The following is a 20,510-nucleotide window of genomic DNA, read 5'->3' as shown; positions in this document are numbered from 1 at the left end:
AGTATTCTTATTTCTTCATTCTTTAGTTTTTCTTGGTTCCATTTATTATTTATTTTCTTCCCATTAATTTTCTTTAGCTTTAGTTCTGTTATCATTTTCACCACTGAATGGTCAATGTCCACATCTGCTCCTGAAAAATATATGGCTTTTTTTACCCGATTGCGGTATCATTGTTTCACCAGAATGTAGTCTAACTGACATCTACGAGAATCTCCAGGATTTTTCCACATATACCTGCGTCGTAGTGGCGCCTGAAACCAAGTGTTGGTTACTACAAATATTTCTTGACTACAGAAATCAATTAGTCGTTGTCCCCTCAAATTTCTTGAGGGGCAACAACTAATTGATTTCTGTAGTCAAGATATTCTGAGCAACAGGAAGAATCCAAACAGCTTTGAATGTTTGAAGCCATTCAAAGCCTTAAACACTTCAATCTGATCACCTGGTAAGTGCCTATTCGCCAGATGCTGTGATTTTCAGAACTGAAGCATCTCTTGTTAAGAACATCTGTTTGTTCCACTCAACAATCTTGCTGTCCTCCTCTATACCCATTCCAGGAGCTATACATCCTTCCTAAACTAAAGCCTCCAGACCTGTATGCAGTACTCCAGAGTTGTGGCCTGACCATTGTCTTATACAATGGGATAATCATCTCCTTATCCCTGCTAGCAAAATTCTTGTATATCATTGACAAAACCCCATGTGCTGTAATAGCAGCCTGTCTGCACTGCTCACAGAACTTCATATCAGACTGCACAATTAACCCCAGATACTTTTCTTCCACTGCCCTGAGTGTAGTACCACACAATTGATATGTTACTATGGAATGCTTCCCATATGCAGTAACTTACATTTATTTAACCCCGGGGGCTCACATCTGGTGAGTATGGGCTTGGCACACCCAGGGTCCTGAGCTGGATATCATCATTCTTCTCTTTCTTGGTGATTCCCTTCTAATTTTGACACACACACACACTCACTCTCTCTCTCTCAGGATTACTCGGGAACTGTTTTTTTTTTTTCCTGGTGCAGCATAAGCCTCAGGCTTCCTTGCATCATATGGATATTAATAATAATAATAATAATAATCAATGTTAAACTTCAACTGCCATTTCTCAACCAATCTGCTTAATTTTTCTAGGTCTCCTTGCAGTACCATACCTTCATTAATGTCATTAACTGTATTGTCAACCTTTGTATCATCTTCAAATTTAGACATTAAGCCTGATATACCCTCATCAATATGATTAATAAATAGAGAATCATCCCTTCATCAATAACAGTAACTTTTAAACACACTGCTCCAATTTGTACAGCAGCCTTTTTTTTTTTTCAGACAGGTCTGTAATTATGTACAAAAGTATCAAAAGCTTTCCTAAAGTCCATGTGGATAATATCAAAATTATTATTTTTTTTTGTATTCAGTTCCTTTGTCACTGCATCATAAGATCCAATCAAATTGGTTAGACAAGATCTCCTCTTAACAAACCCACACTGTGACTGAAGTATAATTGCACTCCTGTCTAGATGGTCCTGTATTTCTTTGACCAGTGACTCTCCATTATTTACCTGGGGAACAGAAGTTAAGCAAACAGGTCTGTAATTATTCATGTCACCCTTTGATTCTAGACTTTGTGAACTGGAGATACATTTGCCCATTTCCAATTTACAACACTACCACTGAATCTAAAGATACTCTAAAAATTATGTCTAGTGGTTTGCTTACCTCTTTATCTGTCTCCCTTAATATAACTGGATAGATCCTATCCACCCCGTGCCTTTTCTTTTGTGTTTATGAGAGGAAAGCAGAAGAGACTTCGACTTTCCTTTCAATTATCACTAAAATCTTTTAGCTCCCTGTTAGAGTTTTCATAAGCTACTAGCATCCCCCTCCCTAAACAATTCCTCATGCATGAATGTAGATGCAAAATACCTATTCAGACTATCCGCAACCTGAGCAGGATTATCAACAGTTAAACCAGCGACATCATGTGTACCAATGTGATTTAGCCCTTTCCTTCTACTGTTAATATAAGTAAAGAGGACTTTGCTGCTTTTCTTCGCATCCTTTTGCCAGAGAATTTTCCCAATCTGCCTTGTCTTGCCACAGAGTATCACAAAGGCAAGTTACAAAGGAGGTTACTCCATTGTGATTTGATTACAGACTAGCTTATATCTACCATAGGCTTCTGTGTTGCCTGATAGTTTATATGCATCTCATACATTTTTCTCCTCTTCCACGAGTCTCATTAGTTCACCCGACACCTATTTAGGCCTAAACCTTGAACAGTATTTCTTAGTTGTTATGAAAAGCCTAGTAACTTCCAAGATTAAATGCTTCCCATTTAGAATTTGCCGTAGGTAACATCATTAGTTGGTCCCACTGTATGGAATTTAAATAATTTCTGAGACAACTGTAGCCACCTTTATGAAAGCAAATCCTTCCCTTTACCCCTGATGGTAGTAACATCTTGAGTAAATTCCGCATCAGTACACTGTGTTCACTGCCACCTAGTGGTTCCTTTATCTGAAAATTCTTAATGCATGAATAACCACTGCTGATAATCAGAGCGGCGCCTTCGTAGCAAGGTGGGAAGGAGCAGCAGTGCGTAGCACATGCTTCTTGATTAGACCGTGGTTCGAGCCCATCACCACCAAATACGGAGGATGCGGAAAGGTCAAGGAATGACCATCGCATATTCTCGGAGCAATATGGCCTTAGTTGCTAATGCTCCTAAAAACCAAATAACAAACAACAATAATCAGAGCAAGAGTATTACTCCATCTGGTTGCATCTCGAATATGCTGCTGTAGAAAACAATCATCCAATAAATCCACAAAAGACTTGCAATTATGCGAGTGACCAACCACAAATTCCAATCGATATCTGGGAAGTTAAAAACTAGAATTATAAGACATTCTGATTTACTGGCCCCCAGTATTTCTCTGTACAGTTGTTCCTTATACTCAAAAGAATCATTACGCCTATACTATGGTCTAACTCTCATTTTTGCTTTCCCAGTGCTTATGTCACACCAAACTGACTCAACATTGCACTGTCCGCCCATGTAAACTGGATGCACTAACTTAGATTTCATGATTTTCTTAACTAACAGCATAGCTTCTCCCTTCCTTCCTATTCTATCTATCCTTTCTGTACATATTGTACTCCCCAAATTTCAATTCTGCATTCCTATATCTGTGCGACACCACATCTCTGATATCCCAACAATATCCACCTTTGATATACTGATGAGCATTTCAAATTCATCAAATTTATTTACTATACTGCTATTTTTTTTTTTTTTTTTTTTGGTAGTTGTTGGCGCATCAGCTTCTGTGGCCATAGTGCACCGCCCAAGTTTTTTTTGCAGTACTTTGATCCAAGCCCGAGGCAGGATTCGAACCCACGACCTTTGGGTTGCCAGGCAGGTACTTTACCCACCTGGCTAGCCCGGTCGGCACTATACTCCTAGCATTGGTGTACATGCAAGTATACCTGCACCTGTTCTTACACTTAGTTGCCCTTAGTATGGAACAAGTAAATACAGAGCACATGTATTTACTTGTTCCATTACATCTAGCAGTTCTTGAAATCCTCAGCATCTTGCTTTCCAGGTGCCAATAGTAGCAGTGCACCTTTTCTATTTAAGTGTATCACATCCCTGTAGAAACAATCTCTCCTGTTAACAAGCACAGGCCATGTTGAGAAAAATTCTGCCTCACGAGCCTAACAGAATCTCTCCAGGGCTGAACTGATGAAAAGGCTCTCATCTTATACTCCCTCCAATTGTGTCTGGGCAGAATTGAAGACACTTTCATATTTAATCTTGACCTTGCGACTTTTTTTCAACACTGACTTGTACTTGCTAAGTAGGTCTGCAGATTTCCTACTCTTAATATCGTTAGTGCCAAAGTGTACTATATTATCACCTTATGTACCCTTAAAAGAAGACAGCTGCTCTACGTTATCAACTTTTGCCCCTGGCAGACATACCATGGTCCTATTCCATCTATCCATTTTGCACAACATATTTCCACTTTTCCTGACAACAGAGTCACTGACAATAACTAGCTCCTGTGGGACTAGAACATTCTCCTTGAAGATTGCCACTGTATTGTCTGATGCACAAAAGTAAGTTCTGATGTTGAGCTGGCCAGCTGAGAGCTTGATGGGCCCCATTTTAATTCCTTCAAGAGCATCTACTCTTCAAACTCTCATAGATGCCCTCATCAGAATGCTGAGTTGGCATCTAATTTCTTAACAATCTCTGCACCTAGCACACACATAAAGACATCCTTCTTGGCTGGATCATGTCCTATTCCAGAAAGGTATGCAAGCATTTCAGAAGTTGCACATTTTTTTAGGCTCTGATGCATTGGAGAATCGATCCCTTCGGTTTTCCTCCGAGCCAAGGCACTCCGACTACTCTGTGCCTGTGTTACTGCTTTAGATTAGGGCATTATTTCCACTTAAATACAATTTAATTGATTAACTGTGAAGATTAATAAATTTAATTGACTAACTAACAATACTACAATAAGCTAGCTAAGTTTGAGCTAGCTTATTGTAGTATTGTTAGTAGAATTACGCTATCGAGTTTGAGATATATGTTACGCTATACTGTAATAAGTAAAGTTGTTGTTATTTGGTTTTTAGGAGCATTAGCAACTAAGGCCATATTGCTCCGGGGATATGTGGTGGTCATTCCCTGACCTTTCTGCATCTTCCGTATTTGGTGGTCACGGGCTCGAACCCCGGGCTAATCAAGAAGCATGTACTACGCACTGCCGCTCCTGCCCACCTGGCTACGGAGGCGCCTGCTATACTGTAATGATCACAATGTTAAATTAGTTATATCCTTAGCTAAACACAAAAAAAGATGTATGCCAACAAGTGATTAGAACCATCGAACTACTTATTTGTCACATTCCTGCCAAAACACTGATGCAATAGCAGTACAAAGGTAAAACTTCAGAACAGGGTGTGCACTCAAGACGAGTGCACACCCTGTTCTGGTGAGAAGAAAAGGAAGGCAGTGACTGACCCACATTCAAATTTGTTAAGACAGACTCCTCCCACTCACTGCTTGCCCCCTCTTCTCCTCACGTTACATTTAAAGGAAAGTTCACATGATGGACCTGAAATGAGAAAATGGTTGCAATTAGAAGGGGAGGGGGGGGGGGGGAACTCTTATCCTGGCTTTAAATCAGCACTGAGGAGTGAAAAACTCATTTTCTGATTTTAAACCAGTTATTTGAGTGGGGAAAAAACACATTTCCCAATTTTACCTCTTTGTTTGTCATGTGACATTTTCCTGTAATGTATGCCGAGGAGAATATAGGGAAAAGCAGTCTCCAGGAGTGTGTACCCTGGAGTGGTAACTTACAAAATCGCTAGCTTAATTTAAAAAATAAGCTAACTAGCATGACTAAGACTATTTAATCTATTTGTAAATCACAATTTAATATGTTAATTAATCAAGAAGACGGTAAACATTTCCAAAAAACTTATCCATTTGCACGAGCTTAAAAATTCTGTTTTAATGATCCATGAAATAACCAGTAATTAACTTTACTAATTGTGATTAATATCAATTCTATTAACATTCATGTAATTAGTTATAATTTAATTAGTGTTTAAGTGTTATTAATTAATTCCTGCTTTTATTTTCAGATCATACCACTTAAGATTTATATTAACTTGAATGTTCCATTGAAAATCAGTATAATCATATTTCACATATTTCATATTTGAAATATTATATTTTCATATAATTAGTATAATCATATTTCCTGTTGAATACTAAATACTTGCTCTTGTCTATAATGAAAACAGCAGCTTACCAATAATGTAAAAAAATCCATCACCAACTGTACACAATTCAAAATGTACAGTCTAAACAACACTCTATTCAATAGAGAAGCCATCTGCACTTTATTTAACCAATAAAAGGGTTCAGGGGTGATGTAAACATAATAATATGCCAAGTATGTTTCCCTTTATTAGCTAGATTCATTGCTGAGATAACTTGTTTGCTGCATAGCTGTGTGCGCAAAACAGACAAATGATAATTTTTATATAAAGCAATATGATTAAATTAATTGTATTGTTTAATATAAATTTTAATGAACATTTCTTGTCAATATGAAATACTATAACAAAGCTGTATTCTCAAATTATGAATTTTACTGGACATGAATTATTTCTCCTTTAGTATTCATACATTACTGCAATGTTCCCCATTAAAAGTCACTGGTAAAATTCAAACGTATGCCTTTGCCTTATAGACAAAGTCTGAAAATTTTCAGACTTTCAGAAGTGGATATCATCATTCTTCTCTTTCTTGGTGATTCCATTCGACTTCTGACACTTGTTTTTTTCTCTCTCTGGGTAACTCAGAATTTTTTTTGACTGGTGCAGCATAAGCATCAGGCTTCCTTGCACCATATGGCTAGTAATAATAATAATAATCTTCTTAATAAGCAAAAAAAACAGGTGGGGGAAGGAAACAGTGAGTGGCACCTGCCTTCTTCCTGGCTTTTAGTCGAACTATGGAGTGGTACCCAAGATCTGAATTTTTAACATTTGGTTAAAATCTATTATTTGGGTACCACTTATCTCTGCGCAGTGGGCATGGTCGTAGAACAGAGTGATTGTACAGTCAAGTTCTGTGATTGGGTGATTATTGTGAATGCGTTTTGTTTGCGATTGTTTTGTGTCCTCGAGGTGGGGTACTTAGCTTAGGTACGGTATTTATCCCCCAATTCCGCTGTTTTAAAATCAGGAACTCGTTTTCCAATTTTAAAACAGTGGCAAGTGGGGGGATAAACACCCTAGGCATATCAACCTATAAGGACAGGGGATGGGAAAAACAGAGTGGCACCTGTCAATCACTGCCTTCTTCCTGACTTTTAGTTGAAGTATGGAGTGGTACCAAAAATCTCAATTTTTACCTAAATTTCTTTTATCAGTGAACTGAGAACATCATAGGAACTTACTGTTAAAGCTCTTGTACCTGTTTCGGTAAAAATTCAGATCTTGGGTACCACTCGATACTTTGACTAACAGCCAGGAAGAAAGCAGTGATTGGCAGGTGCCACTCTGTTTTCTCCCGCCCCCTGTCCTCATAGGTTGACATGCCTAGGGTATTTACCCCCCCCATTTGCTGCTGTTTTAAAATCAGAAAACGATTTCCTAATTTTAAAACAGCAGGATAGGGGATAAACACCCTACCTAAGCTAAGCACTTCCCCTGCTCTACGACACAAAACAATCACAAACAAAACGCATTCACAATAATCACCCAATAAACAGAACTCGACTGTACAATCAATCCGTTCTATGACCACGCCCACTGCACGGAGACTAGTGGTACCCAAATAATAGATTTTAGTCAAAATTTAGATAAATTACCTAATACTTCTTGGCATATATTTGTCTCATTGTTTAGGAAATGAAATTGATGTAGTACACACGGGATCTTTATTATGCAAATCGTTATTATCATGTATTATGTTAGCATAATACATGATAATAACGATTACATTAGCATTAGTTAAGGCATATGATGCAAGAAAGCAAGCTAATAGAGCATCAGCCAAAAAAAAAAAAACTTCCCATTTCACCCATCCAGTCACTCAAAATGTTCATCTAGTTCAACCTTAAATTTAAGCTATGCCCCCCCCCCCTCGGGTTCTTAATCTCATCAAGTACAGGTCACTGATGAAAAAACAAGTACAGGTCACTGATGAAAAAAAGCCGTGAATTAGGGTTGAAATTGAAAGTGTCTGCAATTCTGCCCAGACACGATAGGAGGGAGTATATGATGAGAGCCCTGTCAATCAATTCGGCCCTGGAAAGATTGTGCAGGGCTCAAGGGGTAGAATTTTTTTCAGCCTGGTCTGTACTTGTTAACAGGAGAGACTGCTTCTACAGGGATGGGATACACTTAAATAGAAAGGGTGCAAGAATGTTTGCTGATGCTATCGAGGCAATGTTAGGTGGGTCGGAAAACTGCTAGATTGGGGGGATACAAGGACTAATAGATTAACAGTAGCCACTGGCAGAGGTGAAAGTGATTCTTGCACTGCTTCTATTGGAATGAGCCGCAGCCTGGAAAATAAGATGCAGGATATTTCAGAGACTGCTGGGAATCATTGGGGTACAAGTAAACACATGGGTTGTGTTAGGGTAGCTAAGAAAAAGAACAGGTGCATGTATACTTGTGTGTACACCAATGCTAGGAGTTTAGTAAATAAATTTGATGAATTTGAGGTATTGCTCAAAACATCAAAGGCAGATATTGTGGGGATTTCAGAGACGTGGTGTCACACAGATATAAGAAATGCAGAACTGGAATTTGGGGAGTACAATGTGTACAGAAAGGATAGACAGGATAGGAAGGGAGGAGGGGTTATGCTATTAATTAAGAAACACATAAAATCCAAGGAAGTGAAGCCAGTCGACATCGCTGGACAGTGCAGTGTCGAGTCAGTTTGGTGTGACATAAGCATTGGGAGATCAAAATTGAGAGTAGGAGTGTGCTATAGGCCTAATGACTCTGATGAGTATAATAAGAAACTGTTCGGAGAAATAGAGTGGGCCAGTAAATCAGAGAGTCTTATAATGGGGGATTTTAATTTCCCAGATATTGACTGGAATTTGGGGGCTGGTCACTCACACAGTAGCAAGGCTTTTGTGGATTTATTGGATGATTGTTTTCTACATCAGCATGTTCGGGAGGCAACTAGAGGGAGTAATACTCTTGATTTGATTATCAGTAGTGATTCTTCATACATTCAGAATCTGCAGATAAATGAACCACTTGGTGGCAGTGATCACAGTGTGCTGAAGTGGGAGTTACTCAAAGAGGTAACTACCATTAGGGGTAAAGGGAAGGGGTATTGCTTTCGTAAAGGCGACTACAATGGACTGAGACAGTATTTAAATTCTATACAGTGGGATCAACTGATGATATTGCCAACAGCAAATTCAAAATGGGAAGCATTCAAAGAACTTATCGTGGAAGCTACTAGGCTTTACATACCAACTAAGAAATATTGTTCAAGGTTTAGGCCTAAATGGTTGTCAGATGAACTAATGAGGCATATGGCAGAGAAGAAAAATGCATGGGATACATACAAATTAACACGTGACACGGATGCCTATGATAGATACAAGTTGATCTGTAACCAAGTTACAAAGGAGGTTAGGCAGGCGAAGGCAGATTACGAGAGATCCTTGGCAAGGGATGCGAAGAAAAATAGCAAAGAGTTCTTTACTTATGTAAACTCTAGAAGGAAGGGGATGAATCAGATTGGTCCACTTGAGATCGATGGGTCAACTGTTGATGACCCTGCTCGGGTAGCTAACAAACTAAATGAATATTTTGCATCGACATTCACACATGAGGAGTTATTCAGCGAGGGGAATGCCAGAGGTGTATTCAACTCTAGCAGTAAGCTAGAGAATCTTGTAATAACTGAGAGCAAAGTGGAGGAGAAATTGTTGAAGATAAACACAAGAAAGGCACCTGGGGTGGATGGGATCTATCCAGTTATATTAAAGGAGGCAGCAAAGGAGGTAAGCAAACCCTTAGCCATAATTATGAGAGCTTCCTTGGACTCAGGGGAGGTACCCATTGACTGGAGATGTGCAAATGTGACCCCAATTCACAAAGGGGGATCAAAGGCTGACACAAGTAATTATAGACCTGTGAGTTTAACTTCTGTTCCCGGAAAATTAATGGAGGCACTGGTGAAAGAAGCACTGCAGGATCATCTAGACAAGACTTCAGTTATAGCTAGGACACAGCATGGTTTTGTTAAAGGGAAGTCTTGCCTGACCAATTTGATTGGATACTATGATGCAGTCACAAAAGAACTGGATGCAGGGAATAACTTTGATATTATATACTTGGATCTTAGAAAGGCTTTTGATACTGTTGCACATGGAAGACTGCTGCACAAATTGGAGCAGTGTGGCATTGGAGGCAAGTTGCTGCTATGGATAAAGGGGTGGTTGAGGGGGAGAAGACAGAGAGTGGTAATCAATGGACACTGCTCATCGTGGACTAATGTTATTAGTGGAGTCCCTCAGGGTTCAGTATTGGGGCCTTTATTGTTTTCTGTATTTATAAATGATATTGATGATGGTATATCAGGCTTAATGTCCAAGTTTGCAGACGATACAAAGGTTGGCAGGGTTGTCAAGGACACTACTGACACTATGCTGCTGCAACAGGATTTGGAAAGGTTGAGCAGATGGGCTTCGAGGTGGCAAATGAAGTTTAACATTGACAAATGTAAAGTACTACATATGGGAAACAGCAACCCCAGAGCAACGTATCAACTCTGTGGTACTACACTGACAGTGGTAGAGAATGAAAGGGACCTGGGGGTGGTGGTGCAGGCAGATATGAAGTTCTCTGAACAGTGCAGACGAGCTGCAAGAGTAGCTCATGGTGTATTGTCAATGATATATAGAAATTTTTCTAGCAGGGATAAGGAGGTGATTATTCCCTTGTATAAGGCAATGGTCAGGCCACACCTAGAGTACTGTATACAGGCCTGGAGGCCTCATTTCAGGAAGGATGTAGAGCTGCTGGAACGAGTACAGAGAAGGGCAACTAGATTGGTGAATGGGACAAAGGGGTTCTCTTACGAAGAAAGGCTTAAGTTTTGCAAATTACAGTGTCTGGAAACTAGGCACCAGCAGGGTGATCTGATAGAGGTGTACAAAGCCTTGAATGGTTTGAGCATGCTCAATGCTGATGGGATTCTTCCTCTAGCTCAGAAAAATCACCTGAGAGGGCATAAATTCAAATTGAGGAAAGACAGATGTAGGATAGATGTGCGGAAATTTGCCTTTAGCCAGCGGGTGGTTGGTGGGTGGAACAGACTTCCATCCCTTGTCGTGGAAGTTGATAGCCTAAATAAGTTTAAGGCTCAGCTGGACAGGTATTTCGAACGAACAGAGGGGTGAAGTGGAAGTGGTTATTTTTATTTATTTATGTTACTTTTTTTTTTTTTTTTTTTTGGCTGATGCTGCATAAGCTTGCTTTCTTGCATCAAATGCCTCTGCTAATGCTAATGCTAAATGCTAAGTGGAAGTATCCCATCAGCATTGAGCCTGCTGCTCAAACCATTCAAGGCCTTATACACCTCAATCAGATCACCTCACAGGTGCCTAGTCTCTAAATGCTGCAACTTGCAGAATTTAAGCCTCTCTTGGTAACCGAATCCCTTTGTTCCTCTCACCAATCTTGTTGCTCTTCTCTGTACTCGTTCTAGCAACTCTACAACCTACCTAAAATTAGGCCTGCAGACCTGTACGCAGCACTCAAGGTGTGGCCTGACCACTGCTCACAATTACCCCCAAGGTCTTCACCTCCCAAGAGAAAAGTACCACACCATTGGTACATTTCCCTTGGGTTACTGCCATCCATGTGCAGTACTTTGCATTTGTCAATATTAAATTTTAGTTGCCACATCTCAGCCCATCTACCTAACTTTTCTAGATCCTGTTGCAGTAGCATACTGTCTTTACTACCATTAACAATCCTGCCACTCTTTGTATCATCTGCAAACTTGGACATTAAGCCTGATATATCTTCATTGATATCATTAATAAATACACAAAACCCTGGGGGACTCCACTAATAACATTAATCCATGTAGAGCAGTGTCCATTTATTACAATTCTCTGCCATCTCCTACTCAACCTTCCCTTTATCCACTGAAGCAACTTGCCTTAATGCCATAGCACTCCAATTTGAACAACAGTCTTCCCTGTGCAACAGTATCAAAAGCTTTCCTGAAATCCAAGCAGTCGGTCCTCGTATAGCACGATAGATGTGTCCCTTGAAACCCTCGTGCAATTCAAAATGTGCAATATAAACAACAAGCCCTATGGGAAAAATAGGGTTAGGTGCCGACCAACCAAGATTGAACACACATTTGTAACCAAAACATTACCAAACACAATAAATAATCATAATAAAATAGTTACGTATTTTATTACAACTATTATGTAATAAAATATTGCTAATGCTTTTGCTTCTATCATAAGCAAACTTGTTTTTTGTTTGATTTTCTATCGAAACAGATGACAGCAGTTCCATCTCTTCCAATTCTTTGTGTCTTAATCTAATGGATTTTAATTACACTTTGAGTTGTTCCTGCTATGAAAGTTGTTTTTTTCTCTGCATTCTTTGTAATTCTGGGCGTTGCCTCATTTAGGTCTGTAGCACGTGCAATATCACATGGTCTTTCATTTCGCTCAAAGCATTTCACAATTTCATTTCGCTCAAAGCATTTCACAATTTCATATTTTTTCTCTATCAACAGAGGTGGACTGGCCATAAGCCTTACCGGGGAAACCCTGGTGGGCCGGAGGCTGGTGTGATTTTGGCCATAAACCATAGTATGAGGCCACTATAAATTTTCCCGGATAAGAAATTTTGACCCAGTCTGCCTCTGTTTATCGATATTGCTTCTCTTTTTCTCTCTGAATCTGCAGTGTCTTCACCAGGACACTATCTTTTCACACCTTTTAAGTATTTTACTAATTTCTAGAGAATAAATCACAATCACAAAACGAGGAGGCACGCTTGATACACATAAACAAAGCTGCGTGCGTGTAGCAACTGAATAAACAACACCATAAAGGCAGAGATACACTATTAACACCTCACATTTTACTAAAGCACATTTCTAGGGGTTACTACCATAAAACAATTTCCAGTTGGTAGTGGAATCTGTTATAAACTGGTAGTAAACTCGATCTAATTGCATTTGCGATAATACGGATTGCTGGAATTTTACGTTATTATGGTGAAATATGTTTCCCCTTCACTGATATAAAAAACATAAATACATTTTCAGAATCTTCTCTTCATTCTTATCGTGTTGCATTCAACTGCCATTTCTTGTAAACACAAAGGCGAATCGTGCATAAGCGAATTCGGTTCGTGTTATATAAGATATTGTTTCCCTATTTATAAATCGTGTATGATCGAATTCGTGTAGTGTAAACAGTGTTATACGAGGACTGACTGTATATGATATCAAATTTATTTTTTTCAACTGGTTCCTTTGTGACCAAATCGTAGTAGCCAATAAAATTGGTCAGACAAGACTTCCTCTTAACAAACCCATGCTGTGTCTGTACTATTACTGCAGTCTTGTCTAGGTGATCCTGTATCACTTCATTAACCAGTGACTCCATTATTTTCCCCGGAAAAGAAGTTAAACTAACAGATATATAATTATTTGCGTCACCCATTGAACCCCCTTTGTGAATTGGGGATACATTTGCACATCTCCAGTCCATGGAGACCTCCCCTGAATCTAACGATGCTGTCATAATTATGGTTATGGGTTTGCTTACTTCCCTCACTGCCTCCTTCAATATAAGTGGATAGATTCCATCTGCCCCAGGAATCTATCCACTTATATTACAGATGCCTATTTTATGTTTAACTTCAACAAATTCTCCTCCACTTTGCTCTCCATTATTACAAAATCATTTAGCTCCCTGTTAGAGTTTAGTAAACTTCTGTCCTCCCCTTCCTTAAAGAATTCCTCATGTATGGTGTAGATTCAAAATACCTATTCAGTTTGTCAGCTATCTGAGCAGGATCATCAACAGTCAAACCACCAACATCGAGTGGATCAATCTAATTCATCCCCTTACTTATAGAGTTTACATAGTAAAGAAGTCTTTGTTGTTTTTCTTTGCATCCTTTGCCAAGGATTTCTCATAATCAGCCTTTGCTTGCCTAACCTCCTTTGTGACTTGATTACTGACTAGCTTATATCTGACATAGGCTTCTGTGTCACCTGCTAATTTATATGCATCCCATGCATTTTTCTTCTCTGCTACAAGCCTCATTAGTTCATCTGACATCCATTTAGGCCTAAATCTTGAACAGTATTTCTTAATTGGTATGTAAAGCCTAGTAGCTTTCAAGATTAATTCCCTGAAGGCCTCCCATTTAGAATTCACTGTTTTTAACATCATCAGTTTAATCCACTGTATAGAATTCAAAAACTGCCTGAGACAACTGTAGTCACCTTTACGAAAGCAAAAAGCCTTCCCTTTACCCTTGATGGTAGTCACATCTTTTAAGTAAATCCAACATCAGTAGACTGTGATCACTGTCACCTAGTAGTTGATTTATCTACAAATTCCTAATGCATGTCATCAATGCTGATAATCAGATCAAGAGTATTACCCCCTCATGTTGCTGTAGAAAACAATCCTCTAATAAATTCACAAAAGTCTTCCTAGCATGTGATGGACCAACTCACAAGTTCAAGTCAATATCTGGAAAGTTAAAATTCCCCATTACAAGACATTCTGATTGACTAGCCCACTCTATTTCTCTACATAATTGTTCGTTGTACTCATCAGACCTATAACGCACTCCTACTCTCATTTTTCCTTTCCAGTGTTTATGTCACACCAAACTGGCTCAACATTGCACTGTCCACCAGTCAACTGGATGCACTTCGTTGATATTATGTTTCTTAATTAACTAACAGCATAACCCCCTTCTCCTTTCCTACACTGTCTATCCTTTCTGTACACATTGTTTAACTCCTGTGGATTAGCAGAATATAAATTGTCAAATGTATTATAAATCTTCGCCAAATCTTCTCACGATTTCTTATAATGAGACACAAATTATTATTATTATTATTATTATTATTAGCCATATGGTGCAAGGAGGTCTGAGGCTTTTGTGCACCAGCCAAAAAAAAAAAAATTTTCTGAGTTAGCCCTGAGAGAGAGAGAGTTATACGGTATTAGTAATGTGGTCTGTAATTAAAATCCATTGTAAATGTACTTCAGCACAGAAATTATTGTTCAATTCGTATAATATGCCTTAATTAGTCAGACTTTTCCTAAACGTCTAAATAGCAATACAATAGCATTATAATTGTCATAGTCTAGTATTGTTATGGTAAGTCGCTCGTACGTACCTCACGCGTTCAACGCACACTTCCGCTAGGGGCACTGCATAGAAATTAATGTTTACGATGCTTGAAATACTAGTAAAGTTGCCAGTTCTTCAGTAAGATATAAATTGTTTGTTGTAATAGGGTTTTAGGGTTTTAAGAAAGGGTGCAAGAATATTTGCTAATGCTATCGAGGCAGTATTAGGTGGGTCGGAAAACTGATAGCTTGGGGGGATACAGGGACTAATAGTTTAACAGTAGCTGTAGGCAGAGGTGAAGGTGATTCTTGCACAACTTCTATCAAAATAAGTAGCGACCTGGAGCGTGGGGTGTTGGGGGTTTCAGGGACGGGTGGTGGTCATCGTGGAACGGGTGGGTATATGGGATGTGTTAGGGTAACAAAGAATAGGAGTAGGAGCATGTATGCTTGCATGTATAAAAATGCTAGAAATATAGTAAATAAATTTGATGAATTTGAAGTGTTCGTCAAGACGTCAAAGGCGGATATTGTTGGAATATCAGAGACATGGTGTCACGCTGATATAAGGAATGCCGAACTGAAATTTGGGGAGTACAATGTGTACAGAAAGGATAGAAAGGGAGGAGGTGGTATGCTGTTAATTAAGAAAAACATAAAATCAAAAGAAGTGCATCCAGTTGATATAGATGAACAGTGCACTGTTCACTCAGTTTGGTATGACATAAGCACTGCGAAAGCAAAAATAAGAGTAGGAGTGTGTTATAGGCCTAATGACTCGAATGAGTACAATGAACAATTGTACAGAGAAATAGAGTGGGCTAGTAAATCGGAATGTCTTATAATGGGGGATTTCAACTTCCCAGATATTGACTGGAACTTGTGGGTTGGTCACTCACACACTAGTCAGACTTTTGTGGATTTATTGGATGATTGTTTTCTACAGCATCATGTTCTAGAGGCAACTAGAGAAAGTAATACTCTTGATCTGGTTATCAGCAGTGATCATTCATGTATTAGGAATTTGCAGAAAAAAGAACCACTAGGTGGCAGTGATCACAGTGTACTGACGTGGGATTTACTTAAAGATTTAATTACCATCAGGGGTTAAGGAAAGGGTTTTTGCTTCCGTAAAGGCGAGAACACTGGTCTCCGACAGTTTTTAAATTCTGTACAGTGGGATCAACTGGCGATGTTACCAACAGTAAATTCTAAGTGGGAAGCATTCAAGGAATTAATCGTGGATGCTACTGAAAGTTTCATACCTATTAAGAAATATTGTTCAAGGTTTAGGCCTAAATGGTTGTCAAATGAACTACTGAGACTCGTAACAAAGAAGAAAAATGCATGGGATGCATACAAATTAACTCGTGACACAGAAGCCTATGATAGCTACAAGTTGATCTGTAACCAAGTTACAAAGGAGGTTAGGCAGGCGCAGGCAGATTACGAGAAATCCTTGGCAAAAGATGCTAAGAAAAACAGGAAGGATTTCTTTACTTATATAAACTCTAAAAGGAAGGGGATGAATCTGATTGGTCCACTTGACATCGATGGTTCGACTGTTGATGATCCTGCTCAGATAGCAAACAAACTGAATGAGTATTTTGCATCTACATTCACACGTGAGGAATTATTAAGGTTTGAAAATGGCAGGAGGTTATCAAATTCTAACAGGATACTTAATGATTTTGTAATAACTGAGAGCAAAGTGGAAGAGAAATGTTGAAGTTAAACGTAAGAAAAGCACCTGGGGTGGATGGGATCTATCCAGTTATATTAAAGGAGGCGGCAAAGCAACTAAGCAAACCGTTAGCCATAATTATGAGAGCATCCTTTGACTTAGGGGAGGTTCCCACGGACTGGAGATGTGCAAATGTATCCCCAATTCACAAAGGGGGATCGAAGGGTGACACGGGTAATTACAGACCAGTTAGTATAACTTCTGTTCCGGGTAAAATAATGGAGTCGCTGGTTAAAGGTGCATTGCAGGATCATCTAGACAAGACTGCAGCAATAATTCAGACACAGCATGGGTTTGTTAAGGGAAAGTCTTGTCTGACAAATTTGATAGGATATTATGATGTGGCTACAAAGGAACTGGATGCAAAAAATAATTTTGATATCATATATTTGGATTTCAGGAAAGCTTTTGACCCTGTTGCGCATGGAAGACTATTGTACAAATTGGAGCAGAATGGTATTAAGGGTAAGTTGCTACAATGCATAAAAGGATGGTTAAGTGGGAGAAGACAGAGGGTAGTAATCAATGGGTGCTGCTCTTCTTGGACTAATGTTATTAGTGGAGTCCCACAGGGTTCGGTGTTGGGTCCACTGTTGTTTTGTATATTTATCAATGATATTGATAAGGAATATCAGGCTTAGTGTCGAAGTTTGCAGATGATACAAAGGTTGGCAGGGTTGGTAATGACAGTAATGGCAGTCTGCTACTGCAACAGGATCTAGATAATTTGGGCAGATGGGCTAAGAAGTGGCAACTGAAGTTTAACCGTGACAAATGCAAAGTACTCCACATGGGTAGAAATAACCCCAGAAAAACGTACCAACTGGGTGGTACTACACTTAAGGTGGTAGAAAATGAAAAAGATCTGGGAGTAATTGTGCAAGCAGATATGAAGTTTTCTGAGCAATGCAGACAGGATGCCAGGGCAGGTCATGGGGTTTTGTCAATGATATATAGGAATTTTTCTAGCAGGGAAAAGGAGGTGATTATCCCTCTGTATAAGGCAATGGTCAGGCCACGCCTTGAGTACTGCGTACAGGTCTAGAGGCCTCATTTTAGGAAGGATGTAGATTTACTTGAGCGTGTACAGAGAAGGGCAACAAGACTAGTGAGGGGAATGAAGGGATCCTCTTATCAAGAGAGGCTTAAGTTCTGCAAATTGCAGTGGCTGGAGACTAGGCACCTGCGTGGTGATCTGATTGAGGTGTATAAGGCCTTGAATGGGTTCAGCACGCTGAATTCTGATGGGATCCTTCCACTTGTTCAGATTACGAATCTAAGGGGGCATAAATTCAAATTAAGAAAAGACAGATGTAGATTGGATGTGCGGAAATTTGCCTTTAGCCAGCGGGTGATTAATTGCTGGAACAAACTTCCATCTGTCGTTTTGGAAGTTTATAGGTTGAATAAATTTAAGGAGGAACTGGGCAGGCATTTGGAGGGAATGGTGTGATTTTTTTTTTTTTTTTTTTGGCTGATGCTGCATAAGCTCATACATTTGCTTTCTTGCATCACATGGCACTACTACTACTATCATCAGTGACTAAAACCACATTGCTCCGTGTATACTATCTGTAAATTGCGCATGTTCTGTAGTCGATTTTCTGTTTTCTCGATGTAAAACCCTAGTTTTCAATAGAAAAAACCATGCTACCCTCGTCTGAGACCGAATAGTTCAGCCACATCGTAAAAAAAGGCCAGTAAAAATTCTTCACGTCCTCGACGGGACTCGAACCCAGGTCTTTTTCGCCAGTGTGGGTAGCAGGACGTCGATTCTACCAACTGTATTACCCACGAGGTTTATGGGTAAGCTGGGTTTTTTTTTTTTTTTTTTTTTTTGGTTTTTTTTTTATGTAAACCCCAAACACGAGAGGTATTGGAACCTATAGTACTTGGTACCGTGCTTGGGATGGAGGTTGAGAAGATGGAAGATGTTTGTTGACATTGGACTTGAACCTCTGTAGACTGTAATTTTCAGGAAATAAGTATGAAGGAATGTTGTTCCAGAAAACGGCAGTTCTATGAATAAACGAAGAAGATGAAAAGTTGGCTCTGTGAGTTTCAAGTTGGACAGTAAATGGATGTTGGCTGGTGGCGGCACGTGTTCGCACTGTTTTGAAAGAGAGAGCGGGAATTATAGAAGCCAATTCAGAAGAACAGTGCCCATGGAAGTATCTGTAGAAGAGGCACGCAGCAGAAACAGTACGTCTATGAGACAGCGAGTGGAGAGACTCTCTTAGGGATGGATCATTAATTAACCTAACTGCTCTCTTCTGAATGGAATCAAGCAGCCTGAAAGAGGTTTTGGGAGCACCACCCCAGATATGGGAACAATATTCCATGACAGGGCGGATTTGCGATTTATACAGATTGAGAAACTGTATGGAAGAAAAGTAACGTCGAGAGCGAAAGAGAAAACGAAGTTTTTTAGATGCAGAAGAAGTAATATTTGTAATGTGCTTGTGCCAAGAGAGATTACAAGTCAGGGTAATCCCCAAAAGAGATATGTTGTTGTTATTGTTATTTGGTTTTTAGGAGCGTTAGCAACTAAGGCCATATTGCTCCGTGGATATGCGGTGGTCATTCCCTGACCTTTCCGCCACCTCCGTATTTGCGGGCTCGAACCCTGGTCTAATCAAGAATCGTGTGCTACACACTGCTGCTCCTGCTCACCTGGCTATCGAGGCGCCATGGCTAAGCTACTCTTTTTGCAATAACAGAACTAAATACATTGCAGTCCCTGTGAGGTGCTTTTTATTACTTTTTTATTAGGGTCACCCTTAATTGATTACATATACCTATGTGTTTTGTGTCTGTTCCCTGGTCCATTTGCCTGTTTTCTGGACGAAAAACCCCAGTTCCTGGGGAAGAACCTTGCCTAATATATCTGAGACGGACTAATTCAGCCACGGAGTGAAAAAGCCCATTAAAGTTCTTCGCGTCATCGACGGAATTCGAACCCGGGCCTTTTCCACCCGGTGTAGGGAGGACAGTGATGACACCACTGTGTTACCCACGCAGACCATGTAAGGTGATGTGTGTGTGTTGAGCACCAAAGCAGCTATGGCTATGAGGCGTCAATATATTCTGTCTGTAAACAAAGTCCATTGTGTAGTCCATTAGTAGGAAAAACAAAAGCGTCTAGGAGTTAAAATTGTGCATCGCTCCTGAGACTGTCTCATTCAGCCTCATTGAGTGAAATGCTCAAAAAAATCCTAGTGGTATTGATGTGGTTCCAGCCCGAGCTTTTTCTACCTGGTGCAGAGGACACGAATCATATCCTATTGATTTCCCTTATAACCCAATGAAAGGTAATTCTAAGTGAAAAAGGTGAAGAAAAAGAGTAGTTATTAAATTAAAGGAAGTCAAAGTGATAAAGTAGAATTTATGGGATGTAGTAATTATATCACATAGTTCCAAGGAGTGGTCACGATTGTTGGAGGTATTTCCATATAGTACACGGCACATTTGTCGGGTGCCCACTGCCCACTGTGGTGGTTAAGGTGTATCAAGAATGGTGTTGAATGGGTCAAACCACTTCCACCAACAGAACACTAAAGGATCATGCACAGAGAAGTAAGATACTACACTGTTGGATCATGCAAGTTAGACTTTCGTGGTGAGTGAAGGGTGCAGCGCGTTGAACGGGCTCAACGGCAGGTGACTGTGCGAAAGCTCACATCCCAATACAATATGGAAAATGTAAAAACAATATCCAAGAATAACAATTATTCGCACTCAGTCGTATTGGATTCAACAACAGATGACCCAAGAGATATCCTCTCCTACGGCTGTAGTGGAGATGACCCAAGAAATATCCTCT

At 39.6% G+C, this 20,510-nt stretch overlaps 1 protein-coding gene across 1 annotated transcript in view; it reads right to left on the bottom strand.

The window, feature by feature from the left end:
• Positions 1-15,071, bottom strand: part of LOC150081945 (protein PET117 homolog, mitochondrial) — a 28,132-nt gene extending 13,061 nt beyond the window's left edge. Inside the window, exon 1 of the mRNA XM_090379001.1 lies at positions 14,991-15,071. The gene's annotated coding sequence lies outside the window, so the exon portion shown is untranslated. The remainder of the gene's footprint in view (positions 1-14,990) is intronic.
• Between the last annotated feature and the right edge of the window lie 5,439 nt (positions 15,072-20,510).

Source organism: Mastigoproctus giganteus, chromosome 8, assembly GCF_048544385.1.
Source record: "Mastigoproctus giganteus isolate SK-2022 chromosome 8, ASM4854438v1, whole genome shotgun sequence".
Classification (NCBI taxonomy): domain Eukaryota; kingdom Metazoa; phylum Arthropoda; class Arachnida; order Uropygi; family Thelyphonidae; genus Mastigoproctus; species Mastigoproctus giganteus.
This window is presented reverse-complemented; position numbering and strand designations above follow the sequence as displayed.